This window comes from Lissotriton vulgaris, chromosome 1_1 (assembly GCF_964263255.1).
Source record: "Lissotriton vulgaris chromosome 1_1, aLisVul1.2, whole genome shotgun sequence".
Taxonomy (NCBI): Eukaryota; Metazoa; Chordata; class Amphibia; order Caudata; family Salamandridae; genus Lissotriton; species Lissotriton vulgaris.
In genome coordinates this window covers 814,022,889-814,043,768 of record NC_141685.1, presented here as the reverse complement: position 1 = coordinate 814,043,768, position 20,880 = coordinate 814,022,889, and the positions used below count along the sequence as shown (strand labels likewise).

At 47.9% G+C, this 20,880-nt stretch overlaps 1 protein-coding gene across 1 annotated transcript in view; it reads left to right on the top strand.

Annotated features, from left to right (window-relative positions):
- Positions 1-20,880, top strand: part of UCHL5 (ubiquitin C-terminal hydrolase L5) — a 223,054-nt gene that overhangs the window by 123,219 nt on the left and 78,955 nt on the right. The window lies entirely within an intron of this gene.

The following is a 20,880-nucleotide window of genomic DNA, read 5'->3' as shown; positions in this document are numbered from 1 at the left end:
TGGGTGAGCCGAGAAGCCTACACCACAGGCATGCCTAAGATCATACCGTGCTATAGGGCGATGCTGGGATACCACCCAGAGAACAAGCCATGCACACCCTTCCCTGTGAAGGAGTGACAAGAATCACAAGTAACTGAGTAAATACGGTCTGTGGAAACAAGATATCCCTGTGTAGCATTGAACACATCTTAAATATCGCCAGTCGTATTTTAACCTACTCTGTCCTGGCACACTACCCGTCTCGGACCCTTTCTGGTGATGTGCCGCACACAAACGTGAAGAAATTAAGGCACTCGGCGGCGGCTCATTTAAAGTGGAAACTTCCTATTGACATTTTTTGTAGACATTTTTATTGTTCCTAGTCTACTGGTAGGAGGGGCTTTCAGTGTTGTCATTCACCAGTGGTACTTGGACTAGTGAGTATTTCATAATTAAAACAATTGAGAGAGATATAAGGAAATACAGCAATGAGAAATCTAAAGGAACATTTCAGAATGGCTGATAACTCATTGTACAGTAGGTTGACAGACCAATGATGACCTTAAACAAGCGCTGAAAGACAAGCGCAGCCCCGAAAGTTAAAGCAACTCGCACTCTGGACTTTGAGCGGAGCGCGGCCAGAAATACCACAGTAGGGAACAGGGGAGCGGCTTCCAGGGTCAGTCCATCTGCAGTGTTTACCTTACGCGAGCGAGCAGCGACAGGCGCAATAATTGCAAACAGATGGCCTCACTGCTCGCTCCCGCAAGGTAAACGCCGTGCATGCACGAGGGCTCATTGGAAACAGTGCAGTACTTGCACAAGTTTCCAAAAAAGTATGGCGGGATTCCAAAAGGACACTTCAAAGCAGCGCTTGCATGCTGGGTAGGCGAGACCTAACAACGGAGAAAAGTTGAAGCCAATTTAGTTAATCCATTGGGTAGTTTTCTGGTTTTCAATGTAAATGTACCAAAAAGATATTTGCAATCCTTATTGATTAAAAGTGTGTAATGCATGCCAAAATAATAAAGATAATAAATATAACTTTAATGATGACGATTGAGAATCCATGAAAAAACAATTTGGCCCCCATTATTAAAGAAAGTCACATTTTACTCCTGCACTTATCAGGAGTAATCTACGTCTTTTTTCCAGGATACAAAAGTGTTGAAGAGAAGTTGGTGAATACCCTTGGTAATGTACGTTGGTGGGTGTACTCAAACTCATAGGCTGTTAAAGACCTGCAATGCCCATTTCCTGAACTTTTATGGGTGAAAAACAATCTTTGGTGTGTATTCGCTAAACTTGCCCATAACATGTTGAATCTGACAAGACTTCCGGAGTATATCCCTTTGTAAGATGAAACTATCCAGGCTCTGGTATAGCACTTAGTACTTGCTCGCAGTTATGGCAAGTAAAGGAACGGTGGCAGTCCTATGAAGTGATCTATCCAAGAATAAAAATAATTCAAGTGCAAAATATGAGACTGAAGGTGGTCTCCCCGATCATCCCTTAGTCATTGGGCCTCAAGTAGAATGAGTTTTACAGTAACAATGTGTGATTCGGAGTGAATACTTAAAAGCAACTTGCACAGTATAGTGTAATTTTATGTAGCTTGTTAGTGCTGCTTAAAACATAGTTTGAAACACAGTTCATATTAGAAGGTCCGTAACTTTGCTGCATCTCCTATGCTGCAACCACTCATGCTTCTTAAAAGGAACTACACATAATGATTGTTTTGGAAATTTTAGCTTGTTTTGCCAACATATAGCACTGACCGACTGGTTCATTTGTAAATCATTCCATATTAGCTATCACAAATTGTTTTTTAGGAAGTGAAAGTAAGTGGTTTATTTCCCGCTACAGTAATCTGTGTGTAGCTTGCAGATCACATATCTTGTACCTGGAAGGTAAATCTTAACCTTTCACCCTCCAAGGGCAAACACAAAGAGGAACATTGAGTTGAGTGTGAATACCTTTTTAAAACACTAAGACACTATATGTGATTAGTAAGATAACTCTGCAAGATTAGCAGTAAATGCCTGTAAGAAATGAAGATATTAATGGGGGGAATAGGTAGGTAGGTATCCATCTTGGGTAATCACCAGAATCTCTGTATCCCTTGTAAGCCTCATTCACTAACCTAAACCTGAGCTCAACCCTATGGTAGCTTTGGCATGAAACAGGCAGGCTTAACTTGGAGGCAATGTGTAAAGTATTTATGCAGTACTAAAATTGTAGTAAAGTGGAAATGCAGAACTATAAAAGTCCATAAACAAATTAAAGTAATACAGTGAAGTATAATAAACAAAATGACACCCAAATGACGAAGATCCAATAAGGAGAGCTGGAGATTTGCATTTTTAAGTGTAGAAATGGCACCAGGAAACACAAAGTGGCAATGATAGTCAAAGGTCACAGTAGAACAAGACCTAGGCACAATTTGACGCTGGTCGCAATGGAGTGTGGGGCAGATTCCCCAACCAGGTTCCCCTAGTAAAAGATTTTACCTTCTGACTTTAGTCATTTAAGTCCCAATTCACTGCAAGAGTACATTTCTAAAGTTCCCCTTGACCTCAGTGGATAAACATTGAGAGTCACAGGGTGATAGGCAGAGGTCAAAAGTAGGGTCCAGCCCAGGTCCAGTTGCCACTGGTCTGCTAGACAATTGCAGGAAAAGGCCTCTTGTAGCATTCCTAGAGCTTTAAGACGAAGGTCAGACTTATGACCCTTGGAGACCACTTCCTTTCTCTGGGCACAAGAGGGAGGCCATATCCAGTCTTCTAGGCTCCATTCAAGTCTCAGATAGCAGGTTCGGTCTTCTGATCTTGCACATCTCCAGTAGGGTTCTGAAGGGTTTTCCAAGAGATGTCACATTTATACCTGTCATGAGTTAGTGGGTAGGAATGATCCCAGGGGGTGCCCTAACAATGACGCAAAAGTTCAGAGGGCTAACCCTACCCACTTTTGGCATTTGCACGACGGACAAAGTCTTAGGCCGCACTAAACTTGGGCTCTGAGAGCTGAATGTGTATGTGTTGGGTGATTGTATTATGGTAATCCCAGCATTGTCCCACTCGAACGCAAAAATCCAGTTTGGTGTAGTTCCTCTACCCACAACAATTTCGGAGACAAAAGTCTGATAGAACAACGATGAGCTCTCAGCAGTCAGACAGTGGATACCCACATGTTGTTTTGTTATACTGTTTCCCACATTTTAAAGTGCACGTGAAATGTTATATGTAAACCTAGCAGACCTGTGATGCCTTATGTCAAAAGAGGCAGACTATGATCAGTCTTGACTGGCTGGAAAGACAACAGGTGACCCCGCCCACGTCCAGGCTGCCTTTTGCCTGTTAAAGTGGAGGCCCCCAGTGTTGTATGAGCAAGTTCACACCTCGTTCACACCTGTTAAAAGGCTAATCGAAGTGGGAGAGCAAAATGCAGATTTAGCTTCCAGAGGATTCCGGCTGGCCTAAAATACCTGGTCATCTTTCCAAAATGTGTTATAAATCAGACTTCCCCTGTGAAGTTGGCTTGTAATAAATATTTCAAAACGTCCAAAAATAAATTTGATGTGGTTTCCTAAACTGAGATAGCTAACCCTGATTCTTCAAAAATAGCTTTTTAGGTTTTTTTATCACTGTAAGGACGTGTTTAGCATTAAACCTTTGAATGTCCTACTTTAAATACCATAAACTCTGCATTACGGCGATTTAAGGCAAACTTGGGTGTCTTATTAATATTTAAAAGCAGAGTTTAAGCCTGTCAAAAAGTGTTATTTTGACACGTCGAATTTCCAGTATAAACCCGTAAAGCACGGCTACTGGTTGCAGGCCTACAGTCATTTTTACATTGAAACTATAGTGGATGGCACAGTGAGTGCTGCAGTTCACTTGTCAGCTCTAACTTACAGGCCTTGGGTACATTGTAGTAGCATACACTAGTGACTTTTATACCCCTTTCATCATGTTGAAAGGAGGAGGACAGGTTCTGGACCACTGGTTAGCAGGGAGAAGTGTACAGATTTTACAGTGGGTAAAAGACAAGAATTTGGTTTGGGACCATGCAAAAGATGGTAAGTTCGAACATACTCGGGTCTTCTACCAATTCCTGAAGGACACCGATTTAAATCTCAGAAGGACCAACATGGTCTGTGTTCCAAGGCTGGTAAATTCAGCACCTTAAAATCGGGCAGTTGCTACACCAGTTACACCAGCGACCTATCGCATACCCCTGCAGACCCACAATGCTAAGATGCCCTCCTCCCCGTCTCCTAGCCGCTAGCCCTGGAGGGACGGCCCCCAGTACACAGTACATTCGTGTGAATGTCTTCAATTCAACTGCTAGGTACAGCATGTTCGCCTAGGGCTCCGTGTTTATTACAGGCCTAATAGAAACAAATTAACAATTTGTTACTTTCACTTTCAGGCAGTGTGGGTGTGGACTGTGTAGTTGACGAAGGCCTCTTTGGAGAGTTGAGAGGGCATATAATATGCCAGGAGAGCTGGAAGGTCTGAAATGCAATGCCAGTGGTCTGTTGCTGGAGTAGTCTCCACTTTTAATGAACTGGCTCAGTAATGTTGACGTGGACTTGCCTTCTTCTGTCCGTTTCTTAGTACGACTGGCCTCTTAATTCCATTGGGGCTGGTAACAGCAGATACTAGATCCATCGGAGTTATGAGATATGTGGAAACGCAACAGATCTTACCTTTCACCCACAGAGTTCAGCAGTTAAAAACAGCTGAATGCTTCGGGTGGAAATCCGGCCCAAAATGAGGAATTATTGTGGAATCGAATTCGGAATTACCAATTCCGTCATGAATTCCTCATTTCTTAGTGAACCCTCAGGGTTCCACTCTTAAAGGGCTTGATTTTTCCTACCTCACCCCTCCCCTCCCGGAATTACCGGTACCTCCCGGTATCAGGAACTCTGGTGTGTGGGAAATCCAGCAAATTTACCAGGCCACTCATGAGGACCCTTTATTAATGGCCTGAAAGCAGCTAAGTGATGTGAGCTTTGTGTGCAGGACATGAGTTAGTTCGGTTACTTTGAATCACCACAGGGCAGTCTAGTCCTCAAGTCTTTCCCTCTCTGACATTCGTTTTCTTTTCCCCTTTATGCAAGGGTAAAATATCCGACGCAAACGTGATGGCCAACAGGACCCAGGTCGTCACTGTGGGACATTTTGAATCCTCCCCCCTGTCACTACCGTGTGGAGTTCCCCAAGGCTCATCCCTTAGTCCAACACTTTTTAACATTTATGTGTCGGACCTTGCCAACGTCATCAGGGCACACGGGATGAGCCTCACTTCATACGCTGATGACACCCAACTGGTCCTTACCGTCAAAAATGACGGGCTTCAGAAAGCCAACATGTTCAACCAGGGTATGTCGGCCATCGGGAACTGGATGTCACACAATTGTCTGAAGCTAAACTCCGACAAATCGGAGGCTGTAATTTTTGGCAATCTCTCTCCGGAGTGGTCCCCCCTTTGGTGGCCGTCATCCATGGGCCAGCCCCCAGTCCCAGTTGACAAAGTGAGGAACTTGGGAGTCATGTTCGACAACCGTCTGAACTTTCTTCCACACGCCAACCAGATATCCTCTTCAGCCTTTCATAAACTTAGGCTCATCAAAATAATTCTGCCCTTCTTACCTGAAAACATGGTGAAAACGCTGGTAAGCTCCCTGGTGCTCTCCACCCTAGACTATTGTAACGCTTTGTTTCTAGGGGCCCAGGAGAGAGTGTTAACAAAAATGCAGTCTATACAGAACGCGGCCGCCAGGCTCCTAGGGCGAATCCCCAAATTCCATCCGGTCTCACCCACCATAAAACAACTCCATTGGCTTCCGGTGAGGAAGAGGATTAAGTTTAAGACCTTATGCCTGGTATATAAGGCTTTACACAACGCTGTCCCAGCGTTCTTCACTCAGAACCTTACCCCCTACTGTCCATCCAGAGCACTGCGCTCTTCCAGCTCCCTGGACCTGGTGATCCCCCGAACTAAATCTGTCAACTGGGGTGACAGAAGATTCCTTGTGGCCAGTGGCATAACGAAACTTGAGGGGGCCCCCCTGCAAAGCACAACGAGGGGGCCCTCCCCGGTGTCCCAGCCCACCACCTTGCCCCACCACGGGTCAAAATTCAGGACAGGAGGCCAAAACTCAGGACGCAACCTCGGAACAAAAGGCACGCTCCACAGACACATCAGAGGAGGCCGTGCAACAGCATACAAGTAAGCTCATCCACATCCAAACATACTCAACCATCCACAAACCCATCCATCATGCATCCCTCCATCCACCATTTCATTCATCCACCCCCTCACCCATCCATTCACCATCCATTAATCCACCCTTTCACCCCATCCAGCTCTACACCCATCCATCTACTCTTCCACCCATCCATCCACTCATCCATCCAGCCATTCCCCCCCTCATCAATCCAGCCATTCACCCCCTCACCCATCCAGCCACCCCCCACCCACTCTCATATCCTCCCAGTCCCTCATCACTCCACCAATTCACCCCCCAGTCATCCATCCATCCTCCATCTCTCTCCCCATCGACCCCTCCACCCAGCCATCCCTCCCTCCGACCATCCACCCACCCATCCACTCATGAATCCATCCATTGACCCCATCACTCATCCATCCCCCTCTCATCCATCTATCCCTTCACTCCTTCACTCATCCATCCATTCCTCTGTCCATCCACCCTCCCCTCAGCTCACTCATCGATCCCCACATCCACCCTTTCACTCATCTATCCATCCACTCACCCCTTCACACATCAACTCATCAATCCATCACCTCACTCATCCATCCACCCACTTGCCCATCATCCACCCCTTCATTCATCCATCCATCCCTCACTCACTCATCCACCCCTCCACCCATTCAGGGCTGGTCCGACATGTCCACCTCTTTCTCTGACAGCCCTCCCGAGCATGAGATGTTGAAGGCCGGAATCTCCTCTCAAAATGCTGACCTCATTCACCATGGCAGGAGTAGGCCAAAATGGGACCCCCCAGGACAATGCAAACTCCGCTCAAGACTGTCAATTGTGACTGCTCTCCCACTCATCTCCTCACCCAGGAGGCCACATCTGCATAGTACTTGGAAGCATCCCTCCTCTACAAAGATGGACAGACACTGCCCATGCCACCAATTTCCTTTCAGACCAATGTGGCACCGTTTTACTAATTTGGAACCATTGCTGCCTTGTTCATGGTGCCATAAAGATTACATGACTTTTGGTTCACCCCTGTTCCTGGTCCACGCATACAAAGCACCTCACTGCTTCTCTCCATAGGCCCATGCTGTACATTCTAGTTTCCCCCGGCGCCCCCTGACTGCACTACACATGACTGCAATATAGACCATGCAGGCAAAGCTCCGCCTGAATGCAAAAGCTACAACATCAGAAGTCGGAATAGAGAAACAAAGTACACCTCGCTGCCCGCTAAGAAGCCTGTGAGCCTGCCTCTTCATCGCTGCCACTAGAAGTATCTGCAGGAGAGGCCCAAAAAAGAAGCAGATGGAAAACAACTTGCAGCACAATGCATGCGATCAGCTCATCTTTCCTACGAATCCAAAACAGTGCTCCAAATGTAGTCCGTGCTCTCACCTCCCGGTTCGCTCCATCACACACAGACTGTGTGTCAGCTCAAAACGTCATCAAACATGCACTCCATGGTTCACCATCAGAACATGCATCACCCAGAACACATCCCTCCACTAGCGCAGCCAGAGACCACAACACGTCCAAAACACCTTGTTTTGATGCAACACTCACAGGGAAACATTGAAAACCATACCAACTACCAATCCATTAGAACGATCCAGCAAATCGCAAACCATGAAGATGGCATGAATCCAATTTTACAGTTTCGCGTGTGGAAGCAAATGTCGCACAAAACATGTTCCTGTATTAACACGAGCAGGACAACCAACACACACACTCATCACTCCTCATCACCTCCCCAGGCCTGGGCTGGCCTGCAGCTCCGAAGGAGAGCGGGGCGGGCTGCGGGCAGCAGAAGACAGGGAGACACCGGGGCCTTGCCAGGTGAGGTCAGCCGCCAGGGCAGGGCCAGGCAGAGGCCAACAATCCCTGCTCTAGCACGACACAACAACGGCGGCCGCACCCCTCCTCGAAGTCTGTACCAAAGTCATGCGCACCCCACAATGCGCATGAAAAAACTGCACGCATTCGCCACCAGCCCCGCCCCCGAAAAACGCGGCACCGCGGCGCGCAGACCCATAGACAACAACTGCGCGCCGCCATGCCCACAAACCATTTCAACCACATACGTGGTGTGTGCTCACTGCTCATAGGTCTGCCTGCACCTGCCTCTACTGAGACCAGTGAGGGGGCCTCTGGATCGTGGGGGCCCCCCTGCGGGTGCCTGTGCCTACACCCCCATAACTAATAGTGAAATAGAGAAGCCACCACGTCACCGTCCGTGGTGTGCGCACGCATTCCACAGACCTGGCTCTGCCGAGAGTGAGGCTGGAGCGTGGGGGCCCGTGAGGGGGCCTCTGGAGCATGGGGCCCCCCATGGGGGCCCGTGTCACCACACCCCTGCAACTTAACATTCCTACAACAGAGGCTGTCACCGTTCCATGGCGTGTGCGCACCATACAATCTAGGCTTGCTGCCTTGCTTGCAGCAGTCTTCCTCCGCTGGGAGTGAGATTGGGGCCCCCCGGAGCGTTGAGGCCCCCCCGCACTGCGGGGGCTGCGTGGGCCTGTGTTACGCCCCTGCTTGTGGCTGCTCCAAAACTTTGGAACACACTGCCTTATTCGATCAAGACCAGCAGGTCCCTATGGTCTTTTCAAAAAAACCTCAAAACTTGGCTTTTTAATCAATAATCTCCTAGTCCCCTTGTTGGCTAAACATTGCAGTTACTTAGCGCCCAGATGCCCACGGGCCTTCGTTTCGCGCTTTACAAATGTTAAAATAAATAAAATAAATAAATAAATGAGGAGTTAATGTACATTTTGGGAGCCTGTGCCTAATGCCATAATTGGAACTTGGTGGATCCCCGTAACCACTGGGTCGCAGTACTAAATCACCTGCTGCAATATAGCTAGCTAACCCTGGTTGAGCAAAACGGAGAATGGGCAGGAGGAGCAGGAGGAAAATGGTGTTAAGAGAAGGCTTATAATGGAAGAAAGGGGGGAAAGGAAATTCATAAAGGATGTGGAAAAGTAAAGATGGGGGAAATGAGGGCTGTTTAGGAGAGGAGGGTTGGAAGATGAGACATGAGGGGAGAATGTGAAAAGGAGGGTGCATCTCACTTCAGTATGACTTTGGACAGCAGGTGGTTTGAGGGAGAGGGTGTGCTGATTCTTCTTTGTGAGTGAAGTTGCACTGAAGACAGTCTTCAGATTTATAAACCTGTAGGTTCCCAGACGTGCAGACTACCTTTACCCGAGCTTAATTGAGGCACACTTGCAGACCTACATCTGAGGGTACTAGACTGACATGGCAGTTAAAGGGGATAGAAATCATTAGTAAGAGTTCTGTTCTTGGAACAGGGTGATTATGTTACAGGTAAGAACTGAGTGACATGGCACAGCTGTTTATCAAGGCCCTGAATCTGGAACAACATGGTAATGGTACTGTAAGTCATGATTCACATTCATTGGCAGATTTCCTCACAAGGACTCTAGTCCTTGAAAAGCTTTGTCGTGGTGTTGCAAATGGAACTGGAGTTCTTTGGCAAAGTGGCTTGTGAAACTGCTGGTTTGGAACAGGAGGCTAACAGTACTACAATTCAGGATTGATGTGCATAATGCATTGACACATTTACTCTTCAGTGCACTAGTTTTTTAAAAGTAGCACGATGTTGATGCAGGTCATGATTAAGGCACATTGGTAGAGTTGACTGTAACTGTCCTGGCTGTGGACCAGCAGAGGGGGGGTTCGTTGGGCCAGGAATGAGTCGTATTGGTGTAGCTTCTTGTGACAGCGGCACTGTTGGAGATGGGAGAAGGCCAAATATCTGGTTTGGTGGGACCACATATACCAATCCTTGGCTTTTTATTTAGCATCTTCATGATAGGATTCCTACTCTTGATCCACTTGAATTAGACTAACCTACTTTAAAACAATGATCTGTAACAGATTGTCCCTACTCGTAATACTCTCAAGATTACTGGTCAAATTTGAGCCAAATTGACAGAACTGCTTGTGTGGCCACATACTATTAATACTTTGCAGGCAAGCCAATTGCTTGTGTGTAATCAGGAGCATGTTTATAAATGCACAGTACATGTGTTTCTAAAAGGTCTGTGCACCTCTCACAGTAGCCAGAAATGCATCTGCTACCAACCAATCCATCCTGCAGTTTATACTGGGAGTATAGTATAGGTGTGGTAGCTCCTGATGAGACCCGTAACTTCCTGTGAGGACGGGAGGCACAAAAGTCAATAGATATAATTTCAAATGACATTAATGTGTTAGTTATTTTGGAACATGAAAAAGCATATCTATATATATGTTTTTGGTCACACAATGTTGGGAGCATTATGCCCTAGAAAGTTTAATCTCCGCAGAGCATGCTGCAATTATGGAACTGTTTATCTGAGAGTGGAAGAAGATATGTCTAGCATAACTTATGTTGTATGAGGAGTACTTTTTCCAGTCCAAAATACTAATATACTTTAAAATGTTTCCCACTGAATATGAGTTGCAGTGTTCTGCACACATGCAAAGTTTGGAGAAAGAGAAATATTTCTCCTAATTTGTGCTGCCTCTAGGAGGTGTATCTTTTTGTGCCAAATCCTGTTTACAAATGTTAGTAAATGGCTCTTTGCATCAAATACAATGGGGGGGGGGATAGCTTGGGAATACCCATGTACCTCCCATGAGAAACTTCCTTGGTGGAAAGTAGCACTAGTTTTCATTAGTTGAGGAAGTTTTGCGCTGCAAAGTAAAAAGCAAATCAACACTTTGCACTCATTTGCATCACGTTTAGTGACTCTGCACCAGAAGGAAGCATTGACAAATTTGGCCCTTTATGTTTTTTTAAATTCTCTGGTATTTTATTTGTTTTTGTTGGCTCTTACTCCTACATTCTGTCTTTTTTTTATTATGTTTTGCCTGGTATGGCGGAGACGCACACAAGCACAACCATATCAACTGTGACATGATGCTGCTGCTGCGTGCCCCCTAGGGTAGGAGTCTCAAATTAGGCACATTTCACCCAATAAATATACAACATTTCCTGAACAGGAATAGGAAAAGGATGACTGTCTTCTTTCACTCCAAATGCAATGCAAGCCCTCCCATCACACAATCTAGGCACCTAGCAACATGGTCCATGCTGTTAATTATGTGGACTTTACGCTATGTGAATGGAATTACTGAACGCTCTGATACAACAAGTGCATGATGACTGCTGCTCGGATTTTCATGCCAGCCTCGGTGCACGAAAGTATGCTTTGATTACTTGTCACTGCTGGTCTGAAAGGAAGTCTGTGTAATTGCTGTGGAGCGCCCCATGCGTTTTCCGTGTCTGCTCGCAGCAGGCTTTCAGGAGCCATTTGTTATCTGCACAGTCTCCTGTTGAGAAGCATCTTCCTGCCCTGAGAGCCATTCAAGGGAGCGTGGCGATTGGGGAACAAGGAACCTATTGTGCCACTAAAAGCGTAAAGAAGCAGGACTGCTGGATGTACATCAAAGTTTTTTGGGGGTTTTTTTGGGTTTTTTTGGAAAAACTTTATTGTGCAAAACATCATCATTACAGATATGGGCCTACAACCACAGGGGCCGGCCGCTTGGCGTCAAGAAGCAGCGACTGATCCCCAGAGGTCCAGCAGAAGTACAGGATACATGTTCGGCAACTCCGGAGGTAGGCAGGATATAAATATTTTAAATTTTTTAGAAAAGGAACGAAGAGAAAAACAAGAAAACAAAACTCAAGGCGAGAAACATTTTAGAAGATGTCGAGCTCCGGTGGGGGAGACCTGCCATACTGGATAGAGAATCAGGAGGACAATAGAGATGACCAGTGGGGCAGTGGGAAGTCAGGACAATCAGCAAAGGAGTACAATATTCTAGGAACCTCAGGGTCAGGGGGACAGAGAAATATCCGGAGTGTCTTCAAAGGGGGGGGGGGCGTACAGATGTTCCCTCGGTAGGTGTTCCACTGGCCCCAAATTTTACTCCACGCCCTAGGCTTGCCCCTAGCCAGATATACCGTCTTCTCTCTAAACATGCACCAGTCCATGTTCTCCTTCCACACTGACACTGTGGGAGGCCGTTGGGAACCCCAAAGCTGCGCAATATCCCTTTTGGCAATCATGTTCCCAAGTGCCGCCCACCGGGCCTGGGCAACGTTGTAGTTATTCGGCTCCCACACATTCAACAAACATCTACGAGCCTCAGGCAGCAGAGCGACCCCAGTGACACACTCCATTACAGCATGCAAGCGGTGCCAATACGCCGCAATATCACGGCACTCCCAAAGGATATGAAGGAAGGTGGCACTCATTCCACATCCGTGCCTACACAACCCATCCGAGGAAAAACCCATAGCAACCAAACGGGGACCCGTTACATACACACGGTGAAGAATTTTGAGCTGGACGAGACGGAAACGGGCAGGAATGGCGACCTCTTTCGGGGAGGATAGTGCAGACTTCCAGTCCTCGTCATCCAATTCCAACCTGTCTCCGGTCCATGCCTCCCTAAGACGTTCAAGGAGATCCGCCCGATTGTTGATTGATTTCCTATAAATCAAGGAAATCGTACTATCGGGCAGATGACCATCAAGTATACGGTCCTCAAGCGAGGAAGATTCAGGAACAGTGGTACCGGCCGTGAAGACCGACAACAAAGCGTGACGCACCTGTGCATATCTGAAGAACTCCCTCTCACTCAACTCATACTCACACTGAAGCAACGCAAAGGATTTGACCGCACCTTTCACCCAGAGATCACCCACTCTGCTAATGCCAATCATATCCCAGTTCTCAAAACCTTTCGTTGTCCAGAGGCATCCCAATCTTTCCAAAGCAAACAAAGGGGTCGCTCGCGTCAGTCGATCATTTCATCCCATGGCCACATTGGCATCCTTCCACACACACGCACTGCAATCTTAGTGGGTCCTGTTAGGTTCCTCCCCGCCGTCCGAGAGTAGAGCGCTCTGTTGAAGTCGCCACCAGGCAACAGATATTTATCCATCTCAAAAGCCGGATTTGGACCGGGTGCATACGTAGCATGGTTGATGGCGGACAACTGGGAGGCCCAATAATACCTCCTGATGTCCGGGAGCGCGATGCCCCCGTCATACCAGGGGAGAGTTAGTTTTGCGAGAGCGATGCGCGCGCGACCGTCCCAAACAAGCCTCCTCTGTAAACCCTCCGCCTCCCGAAAGTAGGTCGCCGGAATAATATCAAAAGAGTTCTGAAGTGCGTAGAGGAATCGGGGCAGGGACATCATTTTAAATAGTGCCGCTCGATCAAGTGGCGACAACTGCAAACTACGCCACCGAGCCACATCCAACTTCAATCGACGGAGAGGAGGAAGGAGATTATGCACGTAGCGCACAGCCGGGTCCAACGATACGTAGACCCCCAAGTACTTGAAACCGGATTGTGACATTTGAATGGGAAACCTATTCGGCAAGGGAGGGAGGCCGCCGGAGATGGCATACACACACGATTTAGACCAATTAATGATCAAACCGGAGTTTTTGACAAAAGAAGTGAGGACGTCAAATAGGACGTTGAGGGATTTGCGAGGGGAAGTGAGGTACAAGAGAATGTCGTCGGCATACAACGAAACCCGGTCTTCAAAATCGGGGGTCCACTGAATGCCCTTTATCGATGGGGGACAGCGGACACCCCTGCCTAGTACCCCTCCCAAGAGCGAAGGACTGGGACACCCTACCATTTACAACAACCTGAGCCAGCGGATCCGTATATAAAAGTCTCACCCAACCGATAAATCCCGCACTGAAACCGAACTTCTCCAGAGTGGCCCAAAGATATGGCCACTCTATCGTGTCAAAGGCCATCGTGGCGTCCAAGGAAGCCAAGATGGCTGGCTCGGACAGAAACTCCGCCCTAGTGAGAACGCCATGTAGGCGCCGCAAATTAAGAGCAGTGTTCCGGTGCGGAATGAAACCAGATTGATCCGGATGGATCAGGTCACAAATAACAGTGAGTAGACGATTAGCAAGGACCTTGGCGAGAATCTTCGGCTCAGCATTCAGTAGGGAGATAGGCCTGTATGAGGCACAACGGTCACGAGGCTTGCCCTCCTTGGGAATTACAACTATAGAAGCCAGACGCTGGTCACAAGGGAGGGAGCCAAGATCACGCGACTCCATAAACATATCACGAAGAAAAGGTGCGACTTTATCCCGGCGCAATTTGTACAATTCAATAGGCAGGCCATTTGGGCCCATGGCTTTGCCGGAACGGAGGGAACGGATCGCAGTCGCAATCTCGTCGACGGACAACGACGCCTCCTTACACTCCCGATCCTCCTCAGACAGGCAGGGCAGCGCGATGTCCCTCAGCAATAAACGAGAGTCGTCCTCATCTCTGTCGGACACCGGGGAGTAGAGCACACGAAAAGTCAGCAAAACATTCCACAATCTCGCCAGGGTCAGTCACATTCACACCGTCAGAATTCTGAAGCACAGGGACCACACGTTTCGCTCTCTCCTTCTTATTGAGCCAGGCAATCAATTTACCCACCTTATCCCCAACATCATACAGTCTACCTTGCTGTTCCCTGTACATTGTCTTGGCAGCATCTTTGACCAGGGATTTATAATCAAACTGTTTCAAGCAGAGGGCGTGGAGTCTATCCCGGCTGACACCTAAGTCTAGGTCAGCCTCCAACTCCAGTATTTCGGCCTCCAGACTCACGACCTCCCCATTCCTAGCTTTCTTGGTCTCAGCTATTAAAGATAGGGCATGACTGCGAATAACAGTTTTGAAGGCTTCCCACAGGGACACTGAGGACAAAACAGAACCCTCATTCTCCAGGAAGTAGTGGATGAGCGACTTTATGAGGCTGGTACCGGTCTTGGGGTTGCGCAGATGCCATGGATTGATGGGGGCGACCCGCCCCGCAGCATGCAGCCCCGTATCGAAAATAAGCCACACAGGAGAGTGATCCGAAATGCCCCGGGCCAAGTGGCTAACCTCCCCAAGGTAGGAGGACTGGACAGCGGGCATGAGGAAGTAATCTAGCCTGGAGAGACTCCCATGAGCCCCGGAGTGATAGGTATATTGACGTAGTGTCGGATGCATTAACCTCCAGCAATCCACCAGACCAAAGGTGTCCAAGAACCCACCGAGCCATGATTGGGAAGCGGGAAGGTCCCTGGGGGGGTGGCGGTCCAAGTCGCCGGACAGTACAGAATTAAAGTCCCCACCCATAAGGAGAAGACTATCAGGGAGCCCCAGCATCATCCGACCAACATCAGAGAAAGTAGAGGTCTGGAGGCCTGGGGGAACATATATTGTGACTAAAGAAAGAGTCTTACCCTCCCAACTACCGGTGAGGGCAGCGTAACGCCCTCTGTCATCAAGAATGACATTATCAATCTCCAGAGGGAGGGAAGACTGGACCAGAATACCAACCCCTCTAGAACAAGTGGTGAACCCGGAGTGTGCAACCAATCGGTAACCCCACCTATTCATAGCATGACACACATTGCCGACCAAATGCGTCTCCTGCAGGAGTACCACATCAGGGGACAAACAACGTAAATATTGCAGTACAACACCCCGTTGTATACGATCCCCCGATCCATTGACGTTCCAAGATATGAACCTCAACCCACTACCCCCCACCCCCAAAAGTGTTGCATGTGTCTCCCCACAAAGAGCAGGACACCTGAAGCAGAGAAAGAACCAATATGCCGCCTTGAGAAAGGAAAACAGAAACACAAACACCCCCTCTCACCCCCCCAACCAAAACCCGTTACAATTCCCCCCTCCCTGCACCCCTGCAGTAGACTAAAAAGCCACCCCAAAATGCAGTGTGCCTGTCGCCCTAACAATCCCATTCTACAAAAAGACCCCGGAGGAGGAAAGAGGCCCGTCCCCACCCGCCACCCAGAAGTGGACTACCATAAGGCAAAATATACAAAAGAAATAGCACCCAGCTGAGCGATGTCCAATGTTCGGAGGTCATGGACGGAAAAGTCACTTCTGCGTAGGCTCACCACCCTCGGCACCGCCAGGGTGCTCCGTCCGATCGCCTCGGCCAGGCATGGAATCCAACCAGTCACTCACATTGTCCGGTCGGTCGAAAAAGAAGGTCCGCTCCTCATATTCCACTCGAAGCCTGGTAGGGAAAAGCATTGCGTACTTCAATCCCAGGTCCCGGAGACGTCGCTTAACCCCCTGAAAGCTCATCCTTTGTCTCTGGACAAGTTGAGTGAAGTCTGGGAAAAATTGACCGAGGAGTTTTCGAATTTCACCGGGCCATGCACTCTCAATGCCTACAAGATCGCATCACGGTCTCTGAAATGAAATAGTTTTGCAATGATAGGCCTCGGAGGAGCGCCCAGCTTGGGTTTACCGCCCGGGACACGATGTGCACGCTCCACAGCGAAGAACTTGATCAGTCAAGAAGGGGCAAGATGGGTGAGGATTAGATCTTCGACCAGGAGGTCAACAGAGTGAGTCTCGGGATTTTCTGGAACACCTATGACGCAAATGTTGCGTCTTGCCCTGTTCTCGAAATCCTCCAGCCGATGGGACATTAGGTCATTGGCCGATTTCAAATTGCCAATTTCGGTTTGGAGTTCCGACACATCGGCCGTGAGGCTGGCAGTCTTCAAATCCAATGACTTCACTTTCTCGTTAGTTTTGGACAGGTCGGCCCTGATCAGAGTGACGTCAATGGCGACCGTGTCAATTTTAGGAGCCAGAGTCTCATATTGCTGGCCGATGGTTTCCCTCATGCCGGTAATGGCGCTCATAATGTCCTACAGGGACAAGTCAACAGGAGCAGAAGGGTCGTCTCTGGCGTCCTCTGGGGTACGGCTGGAAAGCCCGGGGGATCCTTTGGCTTGAGTGTACCGGTCCATAACGTTTGTCTGGACCGGTCCCCCACGAAGAGACGTCTTGGTCTTCCGCTTCTCGGAGTCACCCCTGCCCGCCATACTGGAAGATGCTCCCCGGAGGGGCCCGCGCGACCTGGTGAAAATGGCCACCGGCAGGCCGGGCGCCAACAGACCACAAGAGCTGGCACGTACGGCCAAGAGAAAGTCACAATTTGACCCAAAAGAGCTAAAATGAGGAAGCAGTACCAACACTAAATGGAGGTTGGATTGGTCCCCAGCTGGGGGAAACGGTCTCTCAATCAGACCCTGCCAGGATCCGGAAACGAAACCAAAAGTGGAGGTACGGCCACCAAGGAGGCCCCACTGCCGTTGTTGTTCAACTTCGTCCCGGATCCACAAGTCGCCAAGTCCCCGGCACAGCCTCCAGGTGGGCCTCAAAAGTTCAAAGTGCTGTAATTTCGGTTACCCAAGTCCGATTTCAATTCTGGAAAGAGTTATGGACTCAGTCGAGGTTCATCTTCGAAAGTCCGTCCAAGAAATCAGGATATCTTCAGGATAAATTGCGAGTAGTGGCGAGGGTCCGGGGAGCCCTGTGCTTACGCGACCATCTTGGATGCGCGCTAAGCTCCTCCCTCGATGTACATCAAAGTTAATTACCATTTAAACATCCACACGATAGCTATCACAAAAAAGTAAAATTTAAGCCGCTTCTACATTCTTTTAAAATATTGCAAAAATAAGAAAACTAATGGATATTGGGCGAGTCTCATACTATACACTTTTTAAAGATAATCTAGATCTGCCCGCTATCTTTAGGGATAGCTGTATGAAGAAATGGGAAGCAGCTGGAATTACACACTTCGGCAATCTCTGTTCTTCTACGGGGCTTCACACATTTGAGGAACTAAGAATGAAATATCAAATTAATAACAGACTAATTCAAATACCTACAAATACGGGACTACATAACAAAAATAAATCTTTGTGAAATTATCAGCACTAAATGTGAGATATTTGAGGCACTGTCGTCCAGTAAAGTTAACACCATTAGTGAAATATATATCCTATTAAGTAACTCGGCACCTGATGATATAGGAAAGATAGCCTCGAAATGGGAAAACAAAATTGGTATACCTCCGGCTGAAATTGAAAGAACAATGGCAATGTCACAAACTTATTTGTTATCAACTAAACTAAAAACGCAATTTTATAAAACCCTCTTTATGTTATATTATACTCCTGACAAAATTTCAAAATGGGGCTTGGGTAAAGGAACATACTGTCCCCGGTGCCACTTTCCAAATGCAGACTGTATACATATTTTTGCTACCTGCGACGGCCTATCCCAACTGAAACTCGATCTTGAGAGGTTTATATCAGCGGTTGTGAAAAATCCCATCACTTTGACTATTGAAATGATGCTTCTAGGAGCGACTGATCCAAACTGGAATCGACAAGGGGGGGAATTTATATTTATGTCAATGGCTGTTTTTAGGATGTGTATTGCATCGGCTGGTTAGATGAACTGGCACCCTCATTTCAGCAATGGCTCGCCAGATTACTAGCCGCATTTAAGCTGGAAATTGCAATCTATAAGGGGAAAGGTAGAAGGAAACTCACTACTGGTCTGAAAATCTGGGCTCCGCTACAGAAATGGTGTGACAATCAAGGCAATAATAATAATAATAGGCAACTCCTTCAAACCTAACCTAGACCTATTGGTGTCACTCTTAGTGAAGTCTATAACTATTAAATCAGGTAGTAACTGGACAGAGGAATTGGTAACTGCTCTTGTATTTGAATTTGAATAGGCAAGGCCTCTGTATTCTTATTTGAAGAGGTTTATGCTGTGATATTATTATGTATGTGTCTAGTTTGAGGTAGCTTGGTTTATTATTTTCAAATGCCAGCTTTGTAATTGATTCCAGGGCACAGCACACCGTTATTATATGGGGCGAAACGATGCAGAATGTGGTATCCATACTTTACATTTTTCTTTCTTTAACTTCTCTTTTCTTATAGAAGTCTGCCAGACTAAGGGGTGGGGCGAGGGCTAGGGGGTTATGATTAACTTTCTCAGTGTAAATTTATGTACTCTGAGTTTATACATAATCAGTAAAAATCATTTAAAAATAAATAAATAAATAAACAGCTTCCAAACAAACCACTCGCCCCAGCGAGGTCGTCCCTTAGTACCACAGGCGGCCAGCTACTTGTGCCACCTCCTCTCCCAAATACAGACGGCCACACTCTGTTAGACACAACGGGCTTGGCCTACGATTAACATCTAAAAATTAACTTGTTTTTATAGCGCTTGCTGTAGCAGTTTTTTTTTATATGGCTGTAGCGCTGTAAGTATGAAGTGTGTCATTCAGTCCTGGCTCGCCGACTCTCTGAGGGGGTGGGAGGGTGCGGGGGACGGGTTGGTCATGCGGGGTTTCGCGTGAGGGTTACGGTGGGGATGGGGGGGGCGTTAAAATGAAAATAAATGAAACCTTCCAGACCGGTCCCATCCCGCACTGCCTCTGAGCCTTGAGCAGGAATGCTCCCTCCCCTCCTGTAGCCAATCACAACACTGCATTGGCAGCGTTGTGATTGATGCTGAGTTGTGGGCGGCGCCTGGCCGGGCACCTGTTGGGAAGCCATTTTCTCTATGTAGGCTGCATGCAGCCTTCATAGAGAAAATGTAGAGTGTGCATGACTACTTTGGTCGGCCGGCCGACCAAACAGTCTGGGCACTCAGAGTGTGGTGCAAGCCACTCTTCCCTGGCCTGCCTGCCCACCCTCAACCAGGTATACCCTCCCATCCACCCCCAATCAGGCATTCTGCTTTCTCGCAGCTCGAGAAGCAGAAAATAAAATGGTATTTAAAATAACATTTCATTTTCATCTACTCGCACTGCGAGAAAGCAGTGGGGCGGCGCTCCAACGCCCTAATGGAGCAGCCACCGCTGGCCTGGTGCAATGTTTTGGTTTGCCTTTGGCCCATTCTCCTTCCCATTGTTTATTTCATGCCTTTTGAACTCTGGACTGGACTTGTGAAGATGCCTGGTTTCAGCTGTCTAAGCCCTGCTGGGACTTGTCTGCCCAATCGACCTCTTTTGGCACTTGACCGCACCAATGGCCTGCATATGGGGTGTCCGGTGCATAGCTTTCCCACCGGTAACTCAAAGGCAACCTATTATGCCCCATTGTCCCATGGATGCCTGCTGACTAAAGAAGAAAAAGGACAAAGAAGATGACGTACAGAAGACTGAAGACACCTACTGAATTGGCAGCCCTACCTTCCTGTCTGCAGCCCTTGGAAATCCTGTAAAGAAACTACACCTGTTCAGCAGTCGGCGACCTCCACAAACCCTGGGAGGACTGCCTGCCTCTGAAAAAGACCAGAACTCCTGAGGACAGCGGCTCTGTCCACAAAGAAACCTACACAAAGGACACCAGTGCCCTCCAGATCTGCAAGTCCTGCCCACTTTTCACCAGACGACTCCGGCCCATGGCCAGGTGGCCCACCGATCCAGAACATGCTCCCCAGCGATCCTGAGCTCAAGTCCAGTGTTGGCTGACCTCTCCTGGGCTCAACAACAATACCTGCAGAGTGAATCCAGAGGCTCTCCCGGACTTTGACCGGCTCCAGAAAGAAGAATCAGACATAAAAGAAAACCCCTGCACCCGAACCCCCTGGGCCTTGGTGAGCGGAACCAACGGTGCCCCTACGAGAGGCAGCTTCCTACAGTTACGCATGGTGCTGCAAACATGTGTGAATAGCAAGAACTCTACAAGGATACAGTATTTATAGTTATATGTGGTTTGCGGAGTCTAAACGTGTGACTATTCACATTCACAAGCG